At 52.4% G+C, this 26,263-nt stretch overlaps 1 protein-coding gene across 6 annotated transcripts in view; it reads left to right on the top strand.

The window, feature by feature from the left end:
* The window catches only part of LOC306638059 (schwannomin-interacting protein 1), a 595,209-nt gene that overhangs the window by 527,039 nt on the left and 41,907 nt on the right, over positions 1-26,263 (top strand). The gene's annotated exons all lie outside the window — the stretch shown is intronic.

Below are 26,263 nucleotides of genomic sequence, written 5' to 3'. Positions count from 1 at the left end.
GTCGATGGGGCCCCGTGAGGGAGGAAGGGGCAAGGACACCTGGAAGACCTGGCCCAGGCCTGTGCACACACCTGGAGGGAGACAGGAGCAGCGCACTCCCCAGAGCTCATCCTCAGGACGACGGGCGCGACAGCTGGGACGGGACGGAGCAGTGAGCCTTCCGGCCTCACTGGAAAATTGGACTTTATCCTGAGAAGAGCGAGACATAGTTGCAGCCTTTAGAGTGACGTGGTACCATAGAGTAGGAGTCTAGAAAGATGACCTAACGTAGAGAGTGGATTTGAGAAGAAGCCACACCACAGCCGGTGCTGTCCAGCCCAGCTGGGAGAGCCATCAGAATGCCCCAGCAAGGCTGATGGCAGGGGACACTGGTGTGGTCCAGGAAGAGGACACTGCGGCTGTCCACTCCAGTCCAGCTGGGACGTCCAGCGAGGGTGTTGGAGGCCTCCAGGAAGAGGACACCAGTGGAAAGCTGTCCCACACTCATTGAGGGCACTGCCCCTGTGGCTGCTGAGGACGCAGCAGTGAGCACAGCCCCTGCCGGGATGAGCCACGTGGTTGATGGACGTAGAATGAGAGAGGCCAATGAAACATACCACGCCCCCCTGGAGGCCAAGCTGGCGCCCGTCTCCCTGGTCCCACCTTTGCAGTGAGAGGTCAAGGGTGCTTGAGCAGGTGTCCTCAGGCCTCTTCCCCAGTGTACAGAGCCCCAGGCATATCCCTGAGTGGATCACTCCACGTCTGGGTCCCCAAAGCAGATTCTCTGTTCTGCCCCAGGATCTCCTCTTAGGGATCCACCCTCCCCCAGCAATGGTACCGGAAAGGGACCGAGTCCAAGCTCAAAGCCAGGGACACAACTCACATACCCAAAGGGACATCACATACCCAAAGGGACAGTGTCGTTGTCGGTCTTCGATTTCTCAGATGGTGCCTGGTGCTGGCAGGTGAGCTTGGCAGTGAGGGCACGGGGCCCGAGGAACACCGGCCTCCGTCAGCAACGCTGCTCTGGCTGAATGGCGGAAATTCTCCTTCTCATGGTCTTTGCCGACTGGAGTGGTGTCAGGGTCGCAGTGTCAGAAGGGCAGCTGGACCTGCCAGACCTCTTCTGTTGCTGTGGGCCCTTGACCCATCATAGTACTGACTTCCACGTTCACCCAGGGAGAGCTGTGTGCAGGCTCCGGTTCCTTAAATTCCTGTGCTCAAGCTGACACCCCAATACACAGGCCAAGCAGATTTCTAGAGTCCTGGCCGTGGAGAGCCGGAGCGGGCTCAGCCTAAGGGACCTGGAGAGCTCTGGCCTTGGCCGGCTCCTGCGGTACCCTAAGCGCAGACCAGTGGATTGTTATGTCAAAGTCCTCATTCTGAAATCTGGTCTGCTAAGCCTGTCCTTTGGAATCTGAAGCTTTCAGTCATCTGGGGACTCTATTCCTCCCTTATCTTCGTCAAGTCTGCCCTGCAAACAGCCCACTGCTGGCATCTGTTTTCTTCCCCATTCATTTCCCATTCTAGGTCCTTGAGTCCCTCATTATATCCAAGAGGAGTGAATTAAAATGGGTCTGAATTTCCTTGCATTTATGGAAAGGTTAGGTACAAAAGTGAGCTTTCTGTAGCCAAGAATTTTGTATAAGGAAAGATTTTCAGTTGGGGATGATAGAGTAACTCTAAGTGAGATACTGTTGTAAATATATCTTCAAGGAGAGAAATTTCAGAATTCCAGTCAACTTAGAAACACACATTCTGGAACATAAACATTTATCTATAAGTAAAAGAGGGTAAGTACACACAGGTGCATTATATATCTATTTCCATAGCACATGTGAATACTCAAGATATTTTTCCTAGGAATTGTCAGATCCTTATTTTTTTCTGGATCAAATGATGAAAATTATGCAAAATAAAAAAGAAAGAAAATCAATATATTCTGCATGGTCATTTCCTATCACTTTTTTTTTTCCTTGTTTCTTTTTTTGGTACCAGGGATAGAACTCAGGGACACCCAACCACTAAGCCACATCCCCAGTCCTATTTTTTATATTTTAGTACAGAGTGAAACATTGGGGGTATTTTCTTCCAAAAGAAGCTATCTATTCAATCAGTAGTACGTCCATGTTTGTACATATTTATGATTCTGTAAATTTCTTTACCCACGGTATCCTTACTGCTTTCTTATTTTTATTTACATCCTTAAAAGCATCTCCAGAAGGCTGGGGAAGAAAGGTTTTGATGAGATAATGAACACAAGGAACTTGGTACAGTGCCTGACACCTGATAATCTGAAACATGCCAGCAGTTGTTATCACTACGATCAATAGCATTGTTGTTATAAGTCTGATTGACAGTTGCGGAAACCAAGTCTTAGGTACTATAGGTCACCGTGGTTATAAAATAGAAAAGTTTTAGAGACTAAGACTTGCTGAAATGCAGTTCTACTGACCTGAAGTCCACAGCCTTTCATTTATACCCATTAAAAAAAAAAAAAAAGAACAAACAGAAAGACCTTTTGTTATTAGAGCAATGCACACGTTAGTTCATTTATTTATTTTTTTAAGTACTGTATGAGGTTTCATCTTACAGATGAAGAACCTGGAGATAAAAAGTTGCTCACCAAGGTCCCCCTGGCAACTAAGTAGCAAAGCCAGAAAGTGCACCTGGGCTTGCGCCCCATGCCCCTGACCTTCCTGTAGTGCACATTGTGTCCACTGGTTCCTGCAAGCCGCAAACATTCTCTTTTTAAGTGATAGGACGCATGGGGGGAGGTTTGTGTCCCTGGCACCTAGAGAAAGTATTTATTCTTAATTTTCATATAAATTGCCAGCCAAAGTAGGAAAAAGGGGTCGTCTTGAAAAATGTTTTCTATAAAATAAACAAAGGGCTTTCCTGCCGGCTTCCTTTTCGTGTGTGGAGGTGACCTTTCTGGTGCTGTGCCCTGGGTGGAAAGTGAGGGCTGCAGGGGTGTGGGAGGTGGACAGTGATCCTCGCCCCTTCCTAAACGGCAGGTCCCATGAGAATTGGTTCTGCACCACCGATGACAGAGAGGGTGTCCACAGTGTATCCAGCCAAGGCTCTGTTCAGACTAGGCTCAGCCATGAGTGACAGAAAACCCAAACGCCATTGCTTCCCACAGGGTAGGGTTTCGCCTCGTGTGCAAGTAAAGGTCAGAATCCAAGGCAGTTTCAACATGACTGAAGTCCTGTTTGTTTTCCTTCTCGTCCTTGCACAGGGCACTCTGCCTCAGGGCCCAAGCTGGTTGCTTGAGCACCTACTGCCTTGCTGCAGTCCAGCCTGTGGGAAGGAGGAAGGGAAGAGGAAGAACATATCCCCTTCCTTCAAGGACACTTTCCACACGTCACGTGTGACCACCCACTTAGGTTCAGCTGGCCGGAATTTAGTTCCATAGTTGCGACACCCCTCCAACCTGGTTCCAGAAGAGTCTGGAAGCCAGGTTCTCATCCCAGGCCCACCCATGCCCAGCTAAAAGGGGTGCTTGTGTTGGGGTGGCGGGTTGAGAGACTAGTGAAGTTTGCCATGGAAGGAATGGAAAGAAGTGAACTGCACAACCTAGAGAGATCGCCTCTCCCGCCTCTGTGCTGTTGCCCTGCGCCCTTTTCCTTGGACAGGAGTCCTGAATCTGGTGGAGTGTGGGTCGCAGACTTTTCCTCCAAGCACCTGCTTTTGAGTGAATGACAAAACTCCTAAGGAACCTATGTCCTTAACAAGAAAAGCAAAGATGGCTGCAGCCTTTATTCTTTCACATAGCTTTACTGCAAAAGAGACCTTCTTAAGGAATTAGATCACTGATGAGTCACTAGCTCAGCCTGCAGATACCTACGCAACTTGCGCTTCCTTTGAAAGCCTGAGCGCCCCCTGTGGGTAAGACTGCAGAAGGAAACATTTCCAAGATCCTCAGCAGTGTGTGCCTCCTGGAGCCTTGTCCTGGAGACCCTGGAAATGTTGAGGGAGCTGGCTGTTTCTCGCTTTCTTCCACCAACCATGACATGTGTTATTACACTTGAACTTGAGAGCACCCACCCTGCAGATGCTGAGGCTCAGGATGAAGCCACACAACCAGCAGGGTCCCTGTTCTTTATCACACTTCACTAATACAGGAAGCGCAGGACCTTCCCCAGTGTTCTCTTTGTGTGATAACCAGGGCAGACAGATTGGGGTCTGCTTGTCCTGGCCCTGGAGTTGCATGTCATCCCTTGGGACCCTTGACCAGAACTTCTCATGGATGCAGAGATCCTGGGATGCTGGAGTCCCTTGGATAAAAGGCTGAAGAATTCACATTTTTTCCTCTGTAATCCTCCTCTATACTTTAACTCACCTCTTGAGAACTTTTAATTCCTAACTCAGTACAAATGCTCTGAAAATAGTTGTCATACTGTTTTATGTAGGGAATAGTTGTTAGGGTAGCTGGCACAGATATCCACGAGAGACCCAGCTCTGAGTTCAAGCAAAGGTTTATTGACGGAGAGAGTCTGCCAGGCTGCCCCTCTGCAAGGAGCAGCAACCTCTGGAAAAACTTCTCAACTATATGGTCATGTTCCATGGAGTAGTTAGACAATAACCAGTCTGGCCCTGTGACTGTTACTTGACATCTTTGCTGTGGTTCTGGCTATTGGGACTCTTTCAGGGTGGGCCTACTGGGAAGGTCATGCCTGGGTGGGCAGGTGCTGATTTTCAAACTGGAGTTACTTTGGCCTAAAGACCTAATACTAGTGACAAGAAAAACGTTTGCATATGTTCAGTTCAGAGGCAAGTTTTAACAAAACATTTTGCTCTGTGATGGTTTGAGTCTGTGGGCGCAGAGCCCACTGGTGTGGAGGCTGACTGGGTTGGGGCTCCCTTAACCCTCTCAGTGGTTCTTCACTGACTTACAGATAAACTCCATTTCCAGTGAACTAAAGGAAGTGCCCCTACATTGGAGTTGTGGGGATTTAGGGATGGCTTAGGGCTGGGCAGGCGAGGAAGCTGGTGGTCTGCAGCCAGGGTGGGCACCCCTTCTCTCAGGCTATGTGGCTTTTCAAAGGCTCCACAGGCAGCTTACGAGTTCTTGCCATGTAGGGGGATTCAGTGTTGATCAAAACATTTCCAGAAAGTTCTTCTTCATTACTAAGGACGTGGGGAGGAGGCAGAGCCAGCTCCTGGGAAGGACTTCACGGTCGCTCTGCACGTCTGTACCCTCGCCCTCCCCATCAGGAGCTCCGAACCTGCACACCTCACCCTCATCTGCTGAGAGCTTTGGCTCCTGCAGCGGCGGGGGGAGGAGGAGGCTTCCTCAGCACTGGCCTCTAGGCCACTTACCCCTCATTCCCCAAGACTTGCTTGTCTTCTAGGGTACTACTTCAGATGCCTTCAACACAAGCAGGAGAAACCCAAATGCTTGGCTTAGCTTTTCTGGGTGGAACAGGCTTTGGGGCTGGGGCGCAGAGCCTGGGCTTGGTATATGCAGGGCCCCGGGTTTCAACCTCAGCACGAAGGGGTGCAGTAGGACCCTCGGGAACCTCCTTATTGTTGTTTTGTGCTCCCCTCCCTGTGGGCAGCGTTATTGTCTGGCTGCTCACACCACACACCTGGCGATTGCCTGATAACTCTCTGCGTCTCCAGGGCTTTGAGTTACTTCTTCCCCATTCAGGGGTGAAAGACAGAAAGGAAGAAATTTCTTGGTCACTTCCAGCGGCCCTCTCAGAAAAGCCTGTCATCCTTAGCAGCTTTCTCCATCTCATTTGCCCAGATGGGGTCACATGCTTTTCCTTCACCAGGGTTGGAGTACTGTGGATTGACTCAGGCTGCTCCACAAGCCCAGCCTGGGCTTCGCAGGAGCAGGGATACCCAGGCGGAAGTCTGGGAAGGTTTGTACTTAGGAGCGGGAGTGGGGTTAGGACAGCAGTGACCGTTCCTGCCTTGAGAGTCAGCACCCCAGCACTGGGGCCTGGCTTCACTGGACTTCTGGAGGGCTGCTGACCCCTAGTGTCCCAGTGAAGCATTGAATATAATCTCCCGGCTTCCCTCTCTGTGGGAATCCCAGTAGCCACCACCACACACAGGCGGTTGTGAGCTGAGCAAACACTCCAGAAGCACTTCACGACTAAATGAGATTAAGTGGACGCCTTCCGGAGACCAGCGGACAGCCCTCCCCTGACCTTGCAGAGCCACATCCCATGCACACGTCACGTCCTGTGACCCTTGGCATCTGAAGTTAGTTATCCAGAGTTACTCTGGGTAAGCACCATGTGGGGCTGTGGGAAACACTCATGTCCTCACTCTGCGCACCCCCACCCAGTGGGGATTGCTGCCCTGTCCGCACCCCCCCCCCCCAGTGTTCCAGCTACCCCGGTGCACAGCATGCAGTTGCTTTTGTGCTGTGGGTTGGCACAGTGTGACCACATTGTAGAGGGCACCCTCTGTGCAGGATTTGCTGTACCATGTCACCACCGTGAGCTACGGGCACAGTGCAGATGTGCCACAGCTGCGGGCTGAGTTGGATGGGGCCCTTCCATGGCCAGGGTGACAGCACAGGGACTGTACTCCATGGTTTGGGTTCAGAATAGAGAGGAAGGGCAGGAGCCTGGACATTATAATATAAGATCACTCAAGAAGAGAGAAGGCCCTGTTTTGCTTTCAGTTGACTTCGAGTTCAAGTGTGAAATGAGGCAGTTCTGAGGCTCAGAGAGATTTAGCAAAAGCCCAGGATTAGAAGTCAGCTGTCATTAGCTGTGGAGAGCACCAAAGGACAGGGTTTCCCAATCTGGGGGTGAGGGAGGGCTCTGGGAGCACACTGTACAAGCCCGGCAGCTGCTCCGTCTGACAGGCGAAGGCTGTGCTGTGTGCTGCCCAGGGAGGCAGCCCCTGCAGAGTCGCCTCGCCTGACCTCTTCCCATTCCCTTTTCACAGGGGAGGAGAAAGCAGGCAGAAAAGTTCCGCAGTGATCAGATGGGTCATGGGATGGGAGGAAATTTAAATCACTGAGAAAGGCAGAAGGGCTGAACTGAGACATTGCGCCTGCAGCACTGGGTCCTGTCCTTCAACAGCCTGCCCTCGTGCTTAATTAGGCAATTAAACGCGGTTATCGTGGAGACGACCACTGATACACTTTTGACATTTTGTCGACAGTAAAGACAGATGCTAAACATTCATTCGACCTTTGAGTCCACACATTTCACAGTTTTGCTTTGGAGTCCTTCTTCTTTGAGATACAGAGCTTTCTTGCAGAAATATCAGCCTGGAAGTGCTGGGAAACCACAGCTGGACAGCTGTTCAGTTCTGTCAAGGAAAAGAGCCAGGGCTTCCCTTGGCTGCAGGCATGAGACTAAGTTAGGAATGGGCAGGTGGGCAAGGACTCTGCACCTGCCACCTGAGTCCCCCACACAGCCAGTGGGCAGTATCCCTCCCTGTGTTTGGTGGGGTGAGGATGAGCTAAATTACAGCATCTGCCCAAGGCATAGTTACCAAAGGGAGTGGCGGGTTTTGAAATCCAGACCTTTCTTGCTCAAGAGCCCTGTTCTGCCTCCGATCCCACATGTCCCCGTCTCAGAGTTTTGTCTTGGACTTGAAAATATGAATAACAGTGAACATTTGTTCCATTCCTCCCCAACAGCTCCTCTGGAGCCCTTGGGTTTTCATCAGGAATCTAATTGCTTTTGTCTTCATTGTGATATGACCATTACTAATAAGCATATTCTGGCAAATCACCTCATAACCAAGCGCTGCTGGATCAGCATGTAGTTCTGACACTGAGAAGTAGTTTCTAATCCCAGAGATTGGCTGCTCTGCTGTCCCCTGCTCCACTTCTGCTCCCAGAACAGACCCTGACTTGACTGTAGGCAGCGATGGACTACATTTCCCAGATGCCCCTGAGCTCTCCGTCTTCCTCCTGATTTGTGAGTGGCCCTTGGTCCTGGTGCATGCCCTCATCCAGAGGTCGTGCTCCTGGGCACGTCCTCCAGACCCTGCCTGCTTCACATTTTCTTATCGATATTTTCTGAGACATGTTTTGATGAAGTCCATTTTCTCAACCTTTTTTGGGGGGGAGATCATGTTTTTGGGGTTTCAGCCCTCTTCTCTAATCCAAGGTTGCAGATATCTCCTGCTTGCTCTTCTTAAAAGTTTCATGGCACTAACCCTTGTCTTGGGTGCATGGCCCCTTTTGAGTTCATGTTCATATGGTGAGGTTCCTAATCTCCCCCTTCCTGTGCAGGTACACAGCTATCCCAGCCCCATCCACTGGGGGATTGTGCTGTTTCTACAGGCCACCTTGGCACCTTTGCCAAAATCAGTGAACTGTAAAAGTAAAGTCTATCGCTGGGCTCTCAACTCTGTCCCGTTGGCTGATCCCTCTCCACCTAAGCTCACCCTATGCTATCCTCACAAAGGTGACTTTGTAGTGATACATTTTGGGGTTGGGAAGTGTAATTGTCCTGCCTTAGTTCTTTTTTCAAAAGTTTTGGTTTTCCTGGGCCCTTTACACTTTCATGTATATTTTAGAGCCCATTTGAACTTCTGCCCAAATGCCTGTTGTAATAGGAATCATGTTGAATGTATAGGTCACTCTGAGGAGAATTCCCTTAAGTCCTCCAGTCCATCTCTTCAGATCTTCAGTTTCTCTGAGAGAAACTGAAGTCGTAGTTTTCTGTGTACAAGTCTTGCACTTTCTTTGTTCCCTCATTTTAATGTCACTGTGATAGGGACCTCCAGATACATACTTGGGACTTTATGAGTTAATAAACTTCCCACCTTCGAGTCTACCTGAGCTTCTGCTTCCTGTCCCTTGTGGCTTGTAAGGTTCTAGACAGCAGAAATCCCATGAACAAAGGCCTGGAGGCTACAATTCCTCCTGTTGGTGGGAAGAATGTTCTGTGGAGGATAGAAAGGGGGGTCTTTGAGAGTGGGGTGGGATGGACACCTCAGCAAGCCTTAGCCGGCCTCAGGCCCCGTGCGCTGCTGGTGGGAATACAGGTAAGGACCATGATGTTCCGTGAGCATGTTCCTGGATGTCAGCCTTGGCCTTTAATGTTCATTACCCCCTTAATCTGTGGTCCAGCAGATGGGGCCCTGAAGTTGCACAGAGAGATCTGATTTAGGTTCCCCTTGCCAACTTTATGATTTTTGAGCTTCATTTGAAAGACAGCTGTTTTGAAGACTGAAGTCATCCTAATTTTAGAGACTGAACACTAGGGTCCTGTGATAAGAGGTCCCTATGGTCAAAAAACTCTGGGCTACATGAGGCTAAATAAGTCAGATGGACTTCTTTACTTGATACAATTCAAATCATCTTACCCTGGCCCATCAGGAAGATCTCCCCTCCTCCTGACACCACAGGAGCATCTGATAGGCCTGTGTCCTGTTGGAGCCATGCTGAGAAACCCTGGTCCATCACATAATAGGCACTAATAAACATTAAATGGCCGTCAGTCACCCTGACATAGTTCTGACCTTAAGCTAAGTTAAGAACAGCTCAGAGATAGACTGAGGTTCAGTTACTCTGATATCAACTAGTGTGTGATTGTGTAATTTACTTCAAAGATACCTGTAAACCTGGTGTCCATGGCTGTGTCTTTCAAGGAAAACCTCAAGCTTTTAAGACTTGGGAGGAGCACAGATGTCCAATGCCTGCCCTCTGCATCTGGCTGGGCAAGGCCATGGCATATTGGACATGAATGGCCACCAGGTAAGGACGGAGCCGTGGTGAAAAGCTGCCCCATTGCTGACTGAGAACAAAGCCAAGGTGGATCAGGGCTGCTGTTTACCAACAGCATTTCCACCTGTATTTCCAAATGTGGTTAAAGTCAGCTTACATCCTTTTTTAGCTTTTGAAGACTATGGAAAATAAATAAATTATTTTATCTGCCTCAGCCATGTTCAAAACTCACTCCAGAGCATCTGTGGCCACACGGTCCATCCCTGCCAGCGGCCGCAACCTCCAGGCAAGGTCCCTCGTTCCCCAAAGCCAGCGTCACCAGCTACAAGCAAGGTCTCAAGCCTTCCCTCCCTCCTGTGCTGCCCCTGTGGAGACGCTGCTCTCACCCCCTCCCACCCCGGCTCTGTGGGTCCACACCCTTTATCCTCCGGTCATCTCCCCACCTGTCCAACATGTTCCCTTCTCAGACCTCTTGGTGGCTTCCGCAGTTTGGCATCCCGCCTGAGACCTCTGGCCTCACCCTTGCCACTTCCTTGCGCGGTGCCAAGCGCCATCTGCTGGATGCAATGCTCGCTGTCGCCAGCGTCACCTGCCCTGCCTGGATGGTTTTCTCTGCCTGGTCCTTTGCCTGCCGACTTAGCTCCTAGGCATCTCTGAACTCTGCTCAGCCGTCACCAGAAAGTCTGGCCATGCCAGCTGCTGAGGTCCAAAGAGAAAGCCACCATGCTCACCCAGAACCTCAGTGCGGTGCAGAGCAACCTGAGTCCAGCCAGAGTCACTGTGCCCGTGCTCTTCGGCTTCAGGCACTCCCCCAGTTTGGTGTGGCCGTTCTGGGTGTTCATCCATGGCTGTCCCTCTGTGCCTAGCATTTTCAACACCCACAGTTGGCTCTGTTTCCCTCATAGATCTTCCTAGTGGTTGATGGGGTGTGTCAACCAGGTGCCCTGTAGCAACTGGGTGCGTGCTGCTTTCCATTGGAGTGTGACAGGCCACCTCCTGTAAGTCCCTTTCTGCTTTGTCACAGTTCTGAGCATGGCAGACTTGGGCCACGCAGCTCTCTGTGCCTGTTTTGAGTGACCTCGGGAATCATTTCCAGGACTCTGCCTGCGGCCTGTGGTGGGGCAGACCTGCAGCAGCCGTGGCTGAGCCCAGCTGAATGTCAACTCCAGGCCAGACAGCCCTGGGACAGTGGTTGGCAGAGGCGGGCTTGCAGTGCCCCACGTACTGTGCCCACGCAGGCCAGTCCAGGCCTGAGGAGCAGCTGCCCTGTGGTGCCCCCATCATCGGGTGCCTCCAAACGAAGAGGGTCCTGTCCCTCACAGACGCTCTAGTCACCCAGCCCCTGTCAGAATGCCACGCCTCATACTCATGTTCTAGGGAGACGTTCTAGGGACAAAAAGCTGGAAATGACAGCTGGTCTCCTTTAACGTGGGGACAGTAACCTCTGAGATTCAAAACTAACCTGGAAGCATGTTCGATAGGGCAGAAACCTCTGAAACCATGGGCCTCCTGACCCTCTGCCCTCAGTTTCTCCCCCGCCTCTCAGCAGGTTGCTGAGTGCCTCAGATCCGTTTCTTCCCCAGGAAGGGTGGCCTGGAGCTTTGGGAGAGCACTGCCTGGGGCTCCCAGGGCCAGCAGCCACCAGCCTCAGCAGGGCCTTGGGGTGACCTGGGCAGCCCTGGGCAGGGAGCTCTGCTGCTGCCCAGTGCTGCCAGCCATCATTGTGCCAGGATGACGTGTGTGTGCCAGGCCTGCCCTCCTGCTCACACACCTCCCGCACATGCGTGCAGACCAGGCGTGGAGAAGCCGAGCGGCCTGCTGGGCGTTGCAGAGGGGTCAGCTGTGGCCACGGGAGGCCTCCCATCTGTGTCACACCACAGGCCCCTTTCCTCTCTGACAACCCTAGAATCTGTACATTAACAGAATTATGTGTTCCAGGTTCTTTCTTCAGATGAAGAAAGCTTAACTGTGAGGTCCTCACTCTCGTTGTTATTAATTGCTTCAGCTCCGCCCAGCAGACTTTCTTCTCTTCCGGTTTCTGATGGTCAGGAATCCCAGGGCTGCGAAGCAGGTGGTTCTGGCTCCCGGCCTCTCGAGGCTCCAGGCAGCATGTCTGTGGAGGCTGCAGTCATGTGGAGGCTGGGGGCTGGAGGACCCCTCCCCAGAGAATGCTCCCCTGTGGCTCAGGCTGGGGCCTCAGCTCCTCTCCATCGCCCTCTCCTTAGGCCTTCATGTGTCCTGACATGTCACTTCCTCTCATTTCTATTCTGTGAGGTCTCTAGACCCAGCCCTTTTTACTCAAAGGGAAGGGATTAGGCTCCACCCCTTCAAGGGAGGAGTGTCAAAGAGTTAATGGACATATTTTAAAGACCCTCCACCCTTCCTAATCCATCTACATCCACTTTCTGAGGCAAAAACCAAACAAACAGACCGACAAAAAACCAAAAGAGCAGAGGAAAGAGCAAACCACCGTCACTAGGTGAAAGGCAGGGCTCTTACTGCTCAGCATCCTCTTGCTTTCTGGCCACCAGGGGCTCCATGAAGACCCCTTCCCCCTGGGCTGCTCCCGGAGGAGAAAGCTTTGGCACAGCAGTCTGCAGCAGGGGATTGCTGGCCTGGAGCAGCCTGGTGGTAATCATCAGTGGGCCTCTTGATGGAGCCTCACAGGGGCCCCTGTAGTTTGTCCAGGATGTGACCCTGCTTTATACTGCAGGCTTGTGGGGGTCTCCAGACTGCTCCCCAGGTGAGGCTGCACCCCTGCTCCCACCTCGGCGATGGCTCAGAGTCCAGTTCTGGGAGTGTCGCCCCCTGAGCCCACTGAGGGGTTAGGACTGCTCTGGAATTTCCAGGAGGGGACCACACAGCTTTGAAGGGTGCTGTCCTGGTTTGCAGGGTCACCTTCCTAACTACTCTGTGTGTGGCCACTCCCCGCTCCGACCAGACTCCAGATGGGCACTCTTTCAGAAGACTTCATAGGCCTCGGAGGGCAGCCCTGAGGTCATTTGTGTAGCTCAAGGTGACTTTCCCCTGTGAAGGAGCAGAACCAGGTCTGGAATCAGTGTGATCACGGGACCCTCGTGCAGTTACCTTGGATGCCAGGAATAAGCTCCAGGCAATGCCATTTCTTCCCATGAGTTCACCAGTAGACAATGTTGAAAAATCTTGAACTTTCATTCTGTCGCAATAAAAAGAAGTTTACACCGTGTCAATGGGTGGTTATGGGGCAAAGTCACTGGACCTGAGGACAAGGAGGAGAGCGTGGGCCTGAGCCACCCGTGCCTTGGGGAGCGCCATGCAGGTGCTTCTGGAGCTACTGTGGCTCCAAGTTAAACGGCAGACAGACGCTGCCCTGGTGTTTAGAACGTGGCACGTGCTACAGAAGTGAGTTCGGGGCAGGGGAGGCGTAGAGGAGGGATGCTGCCTCGCTGGTGGTCGGTGATCGGGGAGACCTCACTGCATCTGGGGACGTGCCCAGCAAGTCACAGCAGTGAGCAGAGAGGGCAGGGCCCTGGGGAGGGAGGGCTCAGACGGGCAGAGGGCGTCCTCCAGGGACAGGGGTGAGCACCCGAAGGGCGGGTCATGTGAATGCTGGTCCCTGCAGGCCCTTGGCTGAGCTTCCCTTCTGCTCTGAGACGGGGCCACCCCAGGGTTCCAGCAGGCCTGAGGGGTGGTGGGCTCACGCCCTCTTTCAGAACTGCTCTGGCTCTTTGTCGAGAAGAGACCCAGGCGGAGGGTGGGAGGTGAAACCTCTGTGGTGAGAGGTGATGGATCCGAGCAGAAGGCAGCGGCCCGGTGCTGAGGGCCTGTGCTGGATGCACTGAGGGTTGGCTGCAGGCCTCTAGCGACTGGCCTGGGCGTTCTGGTGGAGCGCTGGCCAGGAGGACTTTCTGACGTGGCAGTGTTGTGTCCAGTGCAGAAGCCCTAGCCTGAGAGGCGTCGAGCACGCACGTGACCCGCGCGGCTGAGGAACAGTCTGGGCTTTATTTAATTTAGACAGCTGCATCAGCAAGGGGCTGGCACGCTGGACGCCAGCTCTGGGAGGTAAAGTGGGAGGACTGGGGAGGACAGCAAGGACAGGCTGTGCCAGGAAGAGGGCCAGTGGGAGCCAGAGGCCTTGGGAGCTGGCCGTGGGGGCCGATCTTGGGACCTGGGACTGTGCAGCCCCTTCAGTTGTGAAAAGACAACAGGAGGACAAAGGGCAGAGGGAGTCGCAGCCAACAGGTCTGGCTCTTGGAGGGCTTTCCTGGCCATCTGGGGAACAGGGGGCTGAGTGGCCTGGGGATAGGGAGTGTGGCTGTACATTTTTCTCCAGGCACAGAGTGGCACAGAGTGGCACAGGGCCAAATCTCCCCAGGGGGTTTAACCAAGCAAACAGGAAGTTGGGGTGGGGGGCGGTCAGGTGAGCTGGCTTGAGAGTTGAGAGGTGTTTGTTGCATTCATGGGTCCTAGAGCAGAAAGTGAAGGCACAATGGCAGTGGGGTGTGAAAGCCACTGTGCCTGGGACACACAGCCCGGTGCAGCTAGATCATCGGCACTGCCTAATGTAGAGAGTGGGTGGAACCACAGGACCGGTGGCTGGGGCATGAGAGGCCGTGGGTGACGTTGGTTGCAGAGGGCATTGTTGGTGATGGCGAGTCACCATTTAGTCCTGGGAGCAGGGAAAAAGGTCAGAATGGAGGAAGAAGGGATGCAGGCCCAGATCAGCCGACAGCTTCAGGCAGGTGATCTCTGCAGCTGGGGGGGCTGCTTCATGCACTGCTGTGGCTGCCTGAAATTCTTGTTTGTCTTGATTTGGCTTTTTCAGAGCTGGGGATCAGACCCAGACCTTGCATGTGCTTCATCTCTGAGCTGCACCCCAGCCCCCTCCTGAGATTCTTAATACTTTTTGAATAAGGGGCCATCAGGGGATTTATTGTTCTATCCATGCATTAACATTCAAAGGGAAAGGTGTATTGCAAATAACGGAAAACAGGTCAACCACGTCATTTGTAAACAAGAGGCTAATTGCACCTAAAACTTCACCAGCTCCTGGTTGTCAGTCACATTGTTTCCATATGAAGAGCCAGCATGACTTTCAGGAAGGTGCCCCTCTGGCGGTCATCTCCCCTGACTAGTAAGTTGGGATCTGAAAGCTCTCTCCAGCCTCATATGTAGGGTGGTTGATGGCTGATGAGCATCCATGCTGGGCAGAGGTGGCCTCTTCCCCAGGCTGTACCTTACCTCCTTTTGCGTGGGACATTGACTTCCCTGGTGTGTACATCCATCTCAAGAGGGAGGTGACGTGTACAGGGCAGGCAGAGTGTACCAGGCAGGTCATCCTCCATGTGGACCTCACTGCACTCACCCTGGGCAGAGCTCAGTCCCCTGGCAGGTGTCACTGTCCAGCCCCTGGGGGCCACTGCTGAACGACAGCACGGGGCTTTCTTGTCCAGCCCTGCCAGGCCTGCCATTGCTGCACACAGGGCGGGAGCCAGGAGTTGCAGCCACCCACGCAGGGAGCAGGGCAGGCATGCTGCATACAGGAGTCGCCAGCGTGGGCTGGCAGGGCTGCTGCAGGCAGGACAGGACCTTTGAAGGGGAGACTTAGCCACATTCCTGGGCCTTCTTCAGATGCTGCAGAACTTCATGGAAAGTCACAGCTGAATTGTAGGTTACTTCTTGTTATTTTGATCATTTTTGATTTGCTTGCTTTCTTCTAAGGAAACATCTCTTTTTCATTTTTTTTTTTCCCCCTTTTTTCTCCAGCCGACATTATGGTAGGCAGGCAAATTTAAAGATACCCGTCCTTTACAAGCCCATTTGTCTTCCTGCTGGTCATTTGGCATCCTGTTCTGTTGATTAGAAAAATAGCAAGGAAACTTTATCATCTTTAAGAATTCTGGTTTTTTACACTTAGGCTTTTTTAGGATTCACAAGTTGGCAACATCAAATCATTTGCTAATTTTGCCAAGCTACCTCCCGGAACTAAAACTTCATCACATAAATGGTAAATTGAGAAGGGAGAAGCAAAACACTATGCTATTTTTTTCTTCTTGCTAATTTGGAGTCGAACCAGGATGGTCCTCTGGTTCCTGAGCTTAGGGAGTGTGACGGTTACCTGGGGAGCCGTCAACAGTTAGACCCTCGGGGCTGACTGGCACGTCAGTCTGTCCCTGGCCGGCCCCTCTGAGCCTTCCACAGCCAACTCACAGGGAGGAGAGAGGAGCCTCAGAGGCCACAGGCTCCCAGGTGGGCTCTGCTTGTCCTAAGTTGCCACTTGGTCAGCTTGGCCACAGTGTCAGTCACATTAGTCACGGCTGGTCACAGGCACACTCCTCCCCTAGGCCCCAAGGCCCTGAGGTGAGAGAATGTCCATTCCTTCCTACACACATTTGCTTAGACGCTCATTCAGATGCCCACTGCGTGCAGGGGGCCACAGGTATCGCAGTGGATGTGATGGATCCCCCTGTCCCAGGAGCATCCCGTCTTGTGAAGGACACCAATGTCCTACATCCCAGGAGGAACTTAGCAGTCACAGTTGTGCAGAGCACTGAGAGGAAGGGGAGCAGAGCTTACTGGCGTGGAGACTGAGGAAAGCCTCTGGCTCTCAAGCGACTGCAGTGAAGGGGACAGCGTCCAGCTGAGAAGCAGCTTGTACCAAGGCCTGAGTGGCAGCAGCTCAGCATTCCCAGGAAGCTCTAAGGCCATTTGCACCCCAAGCTTGGCGACGTCTCTGTTAGCTTTCCTTCCCTGTGACAGAATTCCTGAGAAAATCAGCTTACCTGGTGGAAAGGGTTATTCTGGCTCATGGTTTCAGAAGTTTCTAGCACTTGGCCCTGACAGTTCCTTGTGGCAGGAGCTTGTGGCAGAGGAGGCTGCTCACCTCCTGGTGCCTGGGAAGGTGCCCTTCACAGCATGGCCTTCCACTAGGCCTCGCCTCCTGTGACCCTTTGGGGACATCATCAAGAAGCAGGAGGCCACCAGCATCATTCCATCAGGGCAGCCAGGGGAGTGAGCGGCCCGGGTTTCTTTCCAAAGGGGATTCTGTGAATTTGCCACCTTCTCCTTCTCTCAGTGGCAGTGACAGCCCTGCCAAGGGAATCACAAGGTGCTTTGGACCGTGAATTTGACTTTAGAAGCCTCGGAACAAGCACAGTAGCCTACGCTGACTGTGCAGGGCTCCCCGTTCTGCGGAGCTCGGCCAGCCCCCAGTCCTCACAGGGCAGAGCCAGGGACAGCCGAGGAGACGTGTGGGTGTCCTGCAGTAAGGAATCTGCTCGTTTCTGGGCTTTTCTTTGAATTTCAAGAGAGAAAATAAACCAGCCCTTGGTCCTCAGGCATCACCTAGAGTGATGGAGGAGACAGTGGGTCAGAGCAGGTTTCTCGGGGACCCGGGGGACCACGACTTCTCCGGTGGCAATCATAGTAAATGTGAAAAAGCCCGAGTGCTCTCCACAAGGAATTTGCCATGGGTGAAAGGCTGGCTGTGCTCTCCACAAAGACTGGCTTGAGCTAGAGGGTACAGGAGACAGGGTCGTGGGCCTTGAGCTCGCTGTTCAGGAGCAGCCCAGGCGGTGCCAGCCTCCCTCCGGAGTCCCCCACCACCGTGCGGCAGCATCGCACCCTAACCGGTGGCTCATATTCTGATTGAATTTGCTTCTGAAAGAGGAGAAACTTTTCTAGTTCAGTATCTTGAAGATAAAGCAAGTTCACAGGATCATTAACTGTTTTTCTGGCCCTTTTATTATACTTCAGAAAATGTTTTAGATTCGCATTTGTTCTTTCAGCAATAAAAATAATCTGGACATGTCCTCAAGAAGCTGGGATGGAAAGATTGTAAAATAGTGCTGTTTCTGGCCTCTTGTCCTGTTAGAGCTGGAGAAGCCCAGCTCTTAGAACTGACCCTGTGGTCACCCAGAGGCTTCTGACACTGCTTCTGTATAAGAAAGAAGATTCGGGACACACTGGCGAGCTTTAACAGTTCCTTAGAGATTACGTCACAGTTCATCCATGAGTTACCCTAGTTCCACCGATTTCTGTGCTACATCCCAGTGACATACCAGGAAAAAACATCGTCAGTTGATGAACAAGGTGTGTTCCACTAGTCCATTCCCTTTTTCCATCAGAAGTAAAGCTTTTTAAAAATAGTGACTTTCATAATAAACTGAATTTTCATGAGCTAGTGATCCAGCATTTGAAATGTTTTTGTGATCAGTGCAAAAGGACACAGCCCTACCTCTGCCTTCCTTATGTCCCTAACCAGAAGACCTTGGATTGAAGTCTGGTCTTGCTTTGCTGACTCACCCAATGCTGAACATACTATATTTGTGATATCAATTTTGTGTTGCTCATTTGGAAAACTCATTGTGTAAAATGAACTGAACTTTAAAGGACAGCCATCTGTTACAGTTTGTATATAAAGCGTCCCCGAAAAGCCCATGTGACAATACAGATGTTTAGATATGAAACGATTAGATTATGGGAGCGTGACCTTATCAGTGGATTAGGCCATCATGGACTGGTCACGTGCAAGGGCTGCTGGGTGGCTACTGCAGGCAGGTAGGGCTGCTGAAGGAAGCAGTCACTGGGGACGGCATTGGACTACATCTGTCCCTGGCTCCTCCCTCTCTCTGCTTCCTGGCTGCCATGAGCTGAGCAGCTTGCCTCCTCTGCCCTTCCTCCATGATGTTCCCTCTCAGCTCTGGTCCAGGGCGCTGGCCATGTTCTGACCCTCTGAAACTGTGAGCACCAATAAAATTCTCCTGCTCTCAGTTGTTCTTGTCCAGCGCTTGGCCATAGAGTTGAAAAGGTGACTGCCACACCATCTAATGGCCTGAAAAGGGTGGGGCCTTCACAAATCAACCCATTGTAGCCAGGCGCAGTTGTGTGCCCTTGTAATACAAGCTACTCAGGAGGCTGAGGCAGGAGGATCACGAGTTCAGGGCCCATCTGGACAGCTTAGCAAGACTGTCTCACAATAATATAAAAAGGGCTTACAATGCACTCAGTGGGAAAGTGCCCCAGCTTCAAGCCCAGTACCACACACACACACTCGCCCTTTTATAAGATTAGGAAAGGTCCACAGGCATGAAGTGGCTCCAAGGGAACATGCCTGTTGAGATGCACAGCCAAGCCCAGACCAGCTCCTTGATTCCTGGTCCAGGAATGGACTCCACTGAGCTGCCTGGGGCCATGGACAGCACACACAGTCCTTCCCCTCCCTCACGCTGCTTCCTGCCCAGAGGCGACCAACAATCATGTGCCGCAGGAAATCGGCAACTGGGACACAGGTCAATCTGGGTGACGTCTACAGGGTCCCATCCCAAGTTTAGGTCACGTTTAAGGACCATTCCTTTCAGTCTCCACTTCCCAGCCTGGGAAGGCAGAGAAAGCAGTGATGAAAAAGTATAAATCTGCCAGAACAAACTCAAGACTCTTCCAATAGAGTTAATCTGGTTTTTCAAGAGGGGCCAAGCCACAGTCTGTGTGTGTGAGTGAGAAGGGGCAGGTGTCCCTGCAGGTAGCCAAGTGGCCCCAAATACTCAGTCCACTGCGACGAGTGCATCCAGCTAACGCAATTCACCAGTCCACCTGTCCAGAACCATCCAGGACAGTCTGGCCCGTAACTGTAGACATACTAGCGTTAGTGCAAGCTTTGCCTTTACTAAAGTCACTGAATTATGTACTTAAGTCACAATCGTTATTTTAAAGGCCACTGAAGTGTCAGATGGTGGGTCTCATTAACATCTTTCCCTTTGTTATCCTGCTCCCTGGACCCAGTTGGGAACACAGTTGTCCACTAGAGGTCACCTTCCTCGATAGCAGGGTCAGTCCCTTTCCCCACACCTGCCACCTAACTCTGATCTGCCACCCTTTCCAGAAGCCAGGGGACTGGTGAATTGCGTTAGCTGGATGCACTCGTCGCAGTGGACTGAGTATTTGGGGCCACTTGGCTACCTGCAGGGACACCTGCCCCTTCTCACTCACACACACAGACTGTGGCTTGGCCCTTCTTGAAAAACCAGATTAACTCTATTGGAAAAGTCTTGAGTTTGTTCTGGCAGATTTATACTTTTTCATCACTGCTTTCTCTGCCTTCCCAGGCTGGGAAGTGGAGACTAAAAGGAATGGTCCTTAAACGTGACCTAAACTTGGGATGGGACCCTGTAGACGTCACCCAGATTGACCTGTGTCCCAGTTGCCGATTTCCTGCGGCACGTGAATGTTGGTCGCCTCTGGGCAGGAAGCAGCGTGGGGGAGGGGAAGGACTGTGTGTGCTGTCCATGGCCCCAGGCAGCTCAGTGGAGTCCAGCCTGTCTGTCCTGCGGGCAGAGCAAGGCTGCTGCTGGAGCTCTGCTTGACGCAGTGGGCCACAAACCGTCTGTAGCAACTCGGGTTGCACAAGTTTTTAGAGACTAATCTGCACCCATTTTACTGAGTTGCTGAGCACCTCATCCTCAACCCCCAGAAAATAAAATTGGAAATTAGAGTTCTAAAACACAAATGTAATTCAGAATACATCCCCACGCGAGATTGTCCACGGGAGAAAAGCCGGCCCATGAGGCTGTATAAGAAGAACGTGACATTCCCCTTGTCACGGAGTGACTTCGTTCCTTATCGGCCATGTGAAGTCGTTCTCTCCACCTCCTTTTTTAAGAGCTGCATACTTAATTCTTCCTGCCAGGTGACCTTTCAAGCCTCACAATATTGACGCTATCATTGGCCCGACTGAGGTGCAGCCCTGTCCCTGCTGTCCAGAAAGCTGCAGGCTGGTGCACATGCAGGCAGGAGAGGGGATCCCAGCTGCCTGGACTCCGCTGGCCCCACCTCTCATCCAGCCCAGCAGCGGTCAGCGCTCAGGGGAAGGTATCTTGCTTGTGACGGGCACTGCTGGGAGTACGGGCACTCTCTCCTCCTCTTGTGCGTAGGGAGACGTGAGCCTTTGCTGCATGTTGGCAGCAGATCAGTTGGAAATAGAGTTCTTACTACTTTGCTTTCCAACCTCTGGATGTGTGTAACAAAGACACCCCGACGGCTGCACCCGCTAAGAACAGGGCCATCTGCAGCGACCTATCTGCATGAAACAGGGTTCTTTTGATAAGGCACAACCCAACCAAATACTGAAATAAACCCCAAATTACAATTGGAGTAAGACTGTACTGACACCTCTAAATTCCATTTCCAAATACGTGTGTATAACAAAAGCCTTGTATTGTCATTAAGAGATACAATAGGTAAATGTAAATTTGAAATAGGAACAATTTTATCCTGATAAATACATTTTTGATTATTTTGCATAGAGGTTACATTTTAAAAGCAGATTCGAATACTTAAAAAAAAAGTGACACCATACTAATAATTTTCTTAGGAAACTTTTAAATTTATTACCTGAGGTAATAAAACATAAATGTAATGAGTAGTCAAGCTTCTGAGTAAATGATTTTATGTAGTTTATAAAATTCACAAGTAGGTTTCTTATTCATAAATACAAGGAGAGGGAATACGAGCTGCTGGTTCTTACCTTTCCCTGGCTTCCTGTCCTGGCCTTAGGGTACCAGCTTCTTTTGGGGCTTCCTGCCCAGGTCTGTAGTGTGGAAACGAGGCAGTAGCACCTGCCACCCTCTGCCCTGCATTCTGTCCCCAAAGTCAGATCGCACCATTCATTAAGTCTGCCTAAAGCACACAGCAGAAGCCAGGTGGGATGGGAGGGGCTGAAGCACTTACGAGCTGTGGTTAGGCTGGGGGGACCATGTTGTCCCTATGGGCATGCGTCCAGCCTGTGCCTCCACCTTCACTGCAGATGTGGTCATGACCTGGGGGTGCAGTTGAGAAATGGTCCCTGTGAAGCAGAAGCGTCTCCAGGGGCACACGCCAGCTCTGTCAGAGATGGCGAGTACACTGCCTTGCCTGACAGAGCTGGGATTGGGTTTGCCTTTGGCAGAGGCTAGGGCCAGCGCGGAGTCAGCAGAGTGTGGCCCACGCACGTGCTTCTTGGCGCTTGCATCCCTTCCTCTGCTTAGCACACACGTGGACGTCTGCCTGACACCAGGGTACTAACTTCACCAGGCTGAGCTGCCCACGATTCTGGCCTTGTCTTCTGCTTGCTCATTCTCTAAATCTAGCACCTCTGACGCTCTCCTGCTATGTTGGGTAAGCCCTTGCCTCCTCCTGACCCATACCTGGCACATTTTAGGAATCTCATGGAAAGGCTTCCCCCGCACCCTCCTGGCCTGTCTGGTCCCCCTCTCAGCCTCTCTGCCTGGCGGCCCTACCTTCCAGTAGCTCCTTCAAGGACCCAGACCAGGCTGGCCGTGGTGTGTGCTCCGTGTCCCCAATTGCACCACACGTTCTCTGTGACATGGCTCACTGCATCTTCGGCTCCAAGGCATCGTGAGCATTGCTGGCTGGTCCTGGACCACCTCTTCCAACACCGGCCCTTGTGGTCATTTTCTGTCCACCATCCTCACCTTCCCGCCCCCGGCAGGCTCTGTCCCTGCTGCCTACCTTGCCTTTGGGTCTCCCAGGGACACCATCCCATCAGTAGCCTCTCCGCTTCTGCCACACTCAGGCCCACCCTCAGTGAGGTGCTCCCTGCTCAGTCACTCTCCTCTGAGCACACGCACTGGGCTTCCTCCCCCGCGTGCACTTCTGAAGTTGGTCCCTCCGGTCTTTGCACTCCCGCACAGTCAGCCCTGGCTCTGGTGTGCCTCCTCCACTTGCTACAGCCATGGAAGCATGCCTTCCGCCAGGCCCCACCCTCCGACCCTGGGTGCTAGTTCCAGCTTCCTCTGCACCCTCTGTCCCCAGCCCGTGGCCTCCACCCACGCTGGCGTTCTATTTAGGCAGCAACAGACCGCCCCGTGTTGAACTCAACACGAGTTTATGGCTGTGCAGTTCTGAAAGTCAGGAGTTGGACATGCGTCTCCCTGGGCTACATTCTTTAGGGGGCTCCACGGAGACCCCTTTCCTGGCCTTTTCCGCCCTCTACGGGCAACCCACCTCCCTGGGCTGCAGCCTCTCCCCGTCTTCAAAGCCGACAGCATTGGACCAGTGTTTCTCTGCCTGATTCTTCCCCCTGCAGACCCAGGCAGTCATCCTGTGGGCCCCTGGGAGCTGGGGTTCTCTCCTCATCTCAATGTGTGCAGCGTAGCAACCTCAGTTCCAGGTGGGGACTGTGGTGTGGGCCTTTGCCAGGGGAGGCGGGATGGGGTCATGCCCCAAATGACAGGCTTGCTGCTGTCTCGTTCCTCCCTCAACCTGTCCACTTCTGCAGGTTCCATGGTCCTTCCTGTGCAGAAGACCTTCGCTTCCGTCAGCCCGGCTCACACTCCTGATGTCCTCATTTCTTTCCAGGGCATGAGTTCCATCCCACAATGGCCTCGAGACCTTACCACCTTGTTCCTGTTCACCCTGGCGCTGACCAGCGGGGCCTCAGCTCTTTCCTCCACATCTTGGAGTGTGTCCGTGTCTTCTTCCCACTCTCGTGTGGTCTCCTCTCTCCTGCAGGCCTCTGTATTCCTTGGGTGGTGGCCGTTGCCTGTAATCAGGACAGGGAGAAACCCTCTGTCTCTTGCTGAGAACCCGTGAGCTGCCTCAGAGGGCCCCCACTTCATCCCCCCGTCAGCCCAGGAGCCAGGAGTAGCCCTGTGGTCAGCAGGACAGGGAAGCATGGCTGGAGAAGCCAGGTGGCCCTGGGCGTGGCTTCGTCCATTGTTGGTTGGGGGCCCACGATGTGTCAGGAATTGGGGACAGCACCCAGGAAACAGAGCAAGAGCACCAGGGAAGCCAGCCCGGGGGCCGACCACCTCGCTCGTTGGCCCAGTACTCTTCTTGGGCCTCCCCTGAGCAAGCGCAGGACCCTGGGGACACGAGTCTCCCTTGGCAGCCACTGTGCCCTGCGGTGCCCTCCCAACCCGGGAGGGCAGGGGCAGCTTGCAGGCACATCCAGAGCTCGTTTCCACCCTGGGGTCCTGAGACTCTGGGGGACGCTGGGGATGCGCCGGGCAGGAAGCCCTGCCAGAGCCCCCATCAGGCCACGCCATGTGTGTTCCAGCCGCTGCTGCAGCTCTCTCTTCTTTGGGGGGCTGTCCCAGGAACCCCTCTTCCCTGATAGCCCACTACTTCTTTTTTCCTGCTGCTTTGTAAAGTAACACCACGTAGAGCCACATAAACCCTCTCCTGCTCTCCGCACTTCTCAGGAGCAGCTCAGAGCGTTAGGGTGGTGGCGCCATCTTGTCCTCTGGGTCAGGGACATCGTGTTTCCCAGCATATCCTTGTGGATGTATTAAGGCACAAATTGTTTCGCAAGTGCCCATCATGTGCCCCCTGGACTGCACGCTGAGGTCAGTGGCCTCGCTCTGCTGTGGCTCTCAGCCTGCCACTCAGCTGTCCACCAGCTCCGCTTATTTATTTCATGAATTTAGGATGAGCTTAATCACCAGCAAATGTCCCCTACAGACTTCAGCCTGCACACTGTTAATTGGGAGTTCAGATTGTGGTAACTGGCTCTTTCTACCCTTGAAAGGTAAATTTTATATATAATGAAACCCACAAATTTAAAATATCTTATTCAGTGAGTTTTGACAGGTTTATACCACTAATCAACTCATAACACATGTGCCAGGAAGCTTCCTATGTCCCTTCTAGGTCACTTTCTGACCCCAGTAATTCACTTCTGAAACTATGCTCGGAAGGACCTCTGCTGTGGTTTTTTACCCTGTATTTACTGTCCAAATAAAACCCCTTTATTCTGTTGCTAGTAATTGTCTAATTGAAAAAAAAATGGGGGGTTAAAGACACAATCGTTTGTCTGGTGGTAGAAACAGGAAGGATATCTCAGCAGAAATACTCTCTTCCTTTAAAACATGCCTCTAATCTGGATTTGGGTAAAAGCGCACTACAGCCTCCCCTAACTTTATGGTAGGTTGATTTCAAAGCCGCCTGCTTGGCTCTGTGGAAGGGGGCTATTTCTCCAAGTCTGGAGAGCCCCATTCTGCATTTGACTATGTCTGCACAGGCTGCATCACCAGACGCTGTGAACCCGAGTGGCTTATAGACAGCAGAGGTTCGCCCTCAGGTTCCAGAGGCTGGCGGGCTGGGTGGCTGGGAGGGCTGCTTCCTGGGTCCTCCCCTGGTGGTGGGGCAGGCGGCTCTGCAGGCAGCCCTGCCCTCTTGAGTCTCCACCCTCAGGACCTGGGGTCCTCCCACCTGCTGTGGCCACACTGGGGCCTGGCAGGCTGTGGCAGAGCTGTCGGATGTGGAGCCCACTCGCTGGCCACCAACCCAGAAAATCACATTTGCGGCTTGTCTTCCGTAGTTGGATGCTGTTCTCTTGGTGGTGGGCAGGTGCCAACTTTCTCAGGCCTCTCAAGGTCCCATCTAAATAGGAAAAGTGTACTTTAATGGTAAGAGAAGTGTAAGGACCAGAGAAAAGGCTCTTGGGGCTATGCAGACTGCTTAAAATTGAAAGTTCGTCAATGTGTTTTAGTCGAAAACAACAAATATTAATGTCAGGTGGCAAATTGTTCTAGCTCAAATGTTCTTGGGACAGCTGGGGTTTGTTAAAGTTTTTTTTTTTTTTTTTTTTTTTGCACTAGCAAATTGTCAAATTGTCATTAAAATTATAACACAGTGTCCCTTTCCAGTGAGTGACTGTACAGAGACGCCTGCTTCCTCTGCTCCTTTTGCTGACTTGTTTGTATCTCTCGGGAGGTTTTTCGACAGGATTTGGATGTAGTTGTCAGAAATCCACCCTCCCCAGAGCCACTCTGAGTCACCAACCCTATTTATGGAGTAGCAACTGTGAAGATCAGGATCATGTGTGGACTTTTTTAATCACACATGATAAATGTCTCCGGGAGCTTATGTAATAGATCCAGCCCCTTCATGTTTCCAGGAGAGAGCAGAGACCAGCAAGCGGCCTTCACTTGGGAGCATGCTGCTGAGCTCAGAGGTTCCCAGATCCGGAGGAGCTGGCGGGTGAAGTGCCGGACCTTTGAAGGCAGGGCTGTCCCCAGAAGGAGCCTGGTGGTCAGCCCACCTGTCCTGTCTCCAGACTCCTTCCCTTTGGCCACCTCCCTCGCTACACCCAGGGCCCAACATCTTTGTCATTGTTGCTTGAGTAGCCAAGATCTGCACGGGGGAGAGTGTCTTTGCCGTGTGGAAGGCCCAGTGGCAGGATGGTGCTGGGGGGGGGGGGTGTTGTCTCTCTCCCTGGGATGTTTCTGTCCTCTTTCCTGCAGCAGGGCGAAGGCGCAGCGCCTGCCCTGGCTCTGCTTCACACACCAAGCTGTCACTTGGTCCTGCACCTGGTACGGGCCTGCCTCTCTCTCTAGCTCCCTGGGAGGAGGCTGGAGCTTCGGCAGGTCTGCTTTCCCTGGATCTGTGTTGCTGCCACCTCTCCCACTCCCACTGGGAAGGCCCAGATGAGTGTGTAATACAAACAATAGTGGAATGGGATTAGTGGAGCGAGCTTTTCTCCCATTTGAGCCTCAAATAACAAAAATTAAAAGTATTTATAAAAATGGAGTTTTGCCTCTTTCCAAGAAACAGAGTAGTTGTTATTAAATTAAAAATCCGCTGCTAAACCTCCCTAACTAACTCAGAATTCCTCAGGAGAGTGCGCCATGTGAGAACCTAACATGCTGG

The sequence above is a fragment of the Sciurus vulgaris genome, assembly GCF_902686455.1.
Source record: "Sciurus vulgaris genome assembly, chromosome: 10".
In the NCBI taxonomy this organism is placed as follows: Eukaryota; Metazoa; Chordata; class Mammalia; order Rodentia; family Sciuridae; genus Sciurus; species Sciurus vulgaris.
Note: the sequence above shows the minus strand (reverse complement) of the source record. Positions and strands in the feature narration are given on the sequence as shown.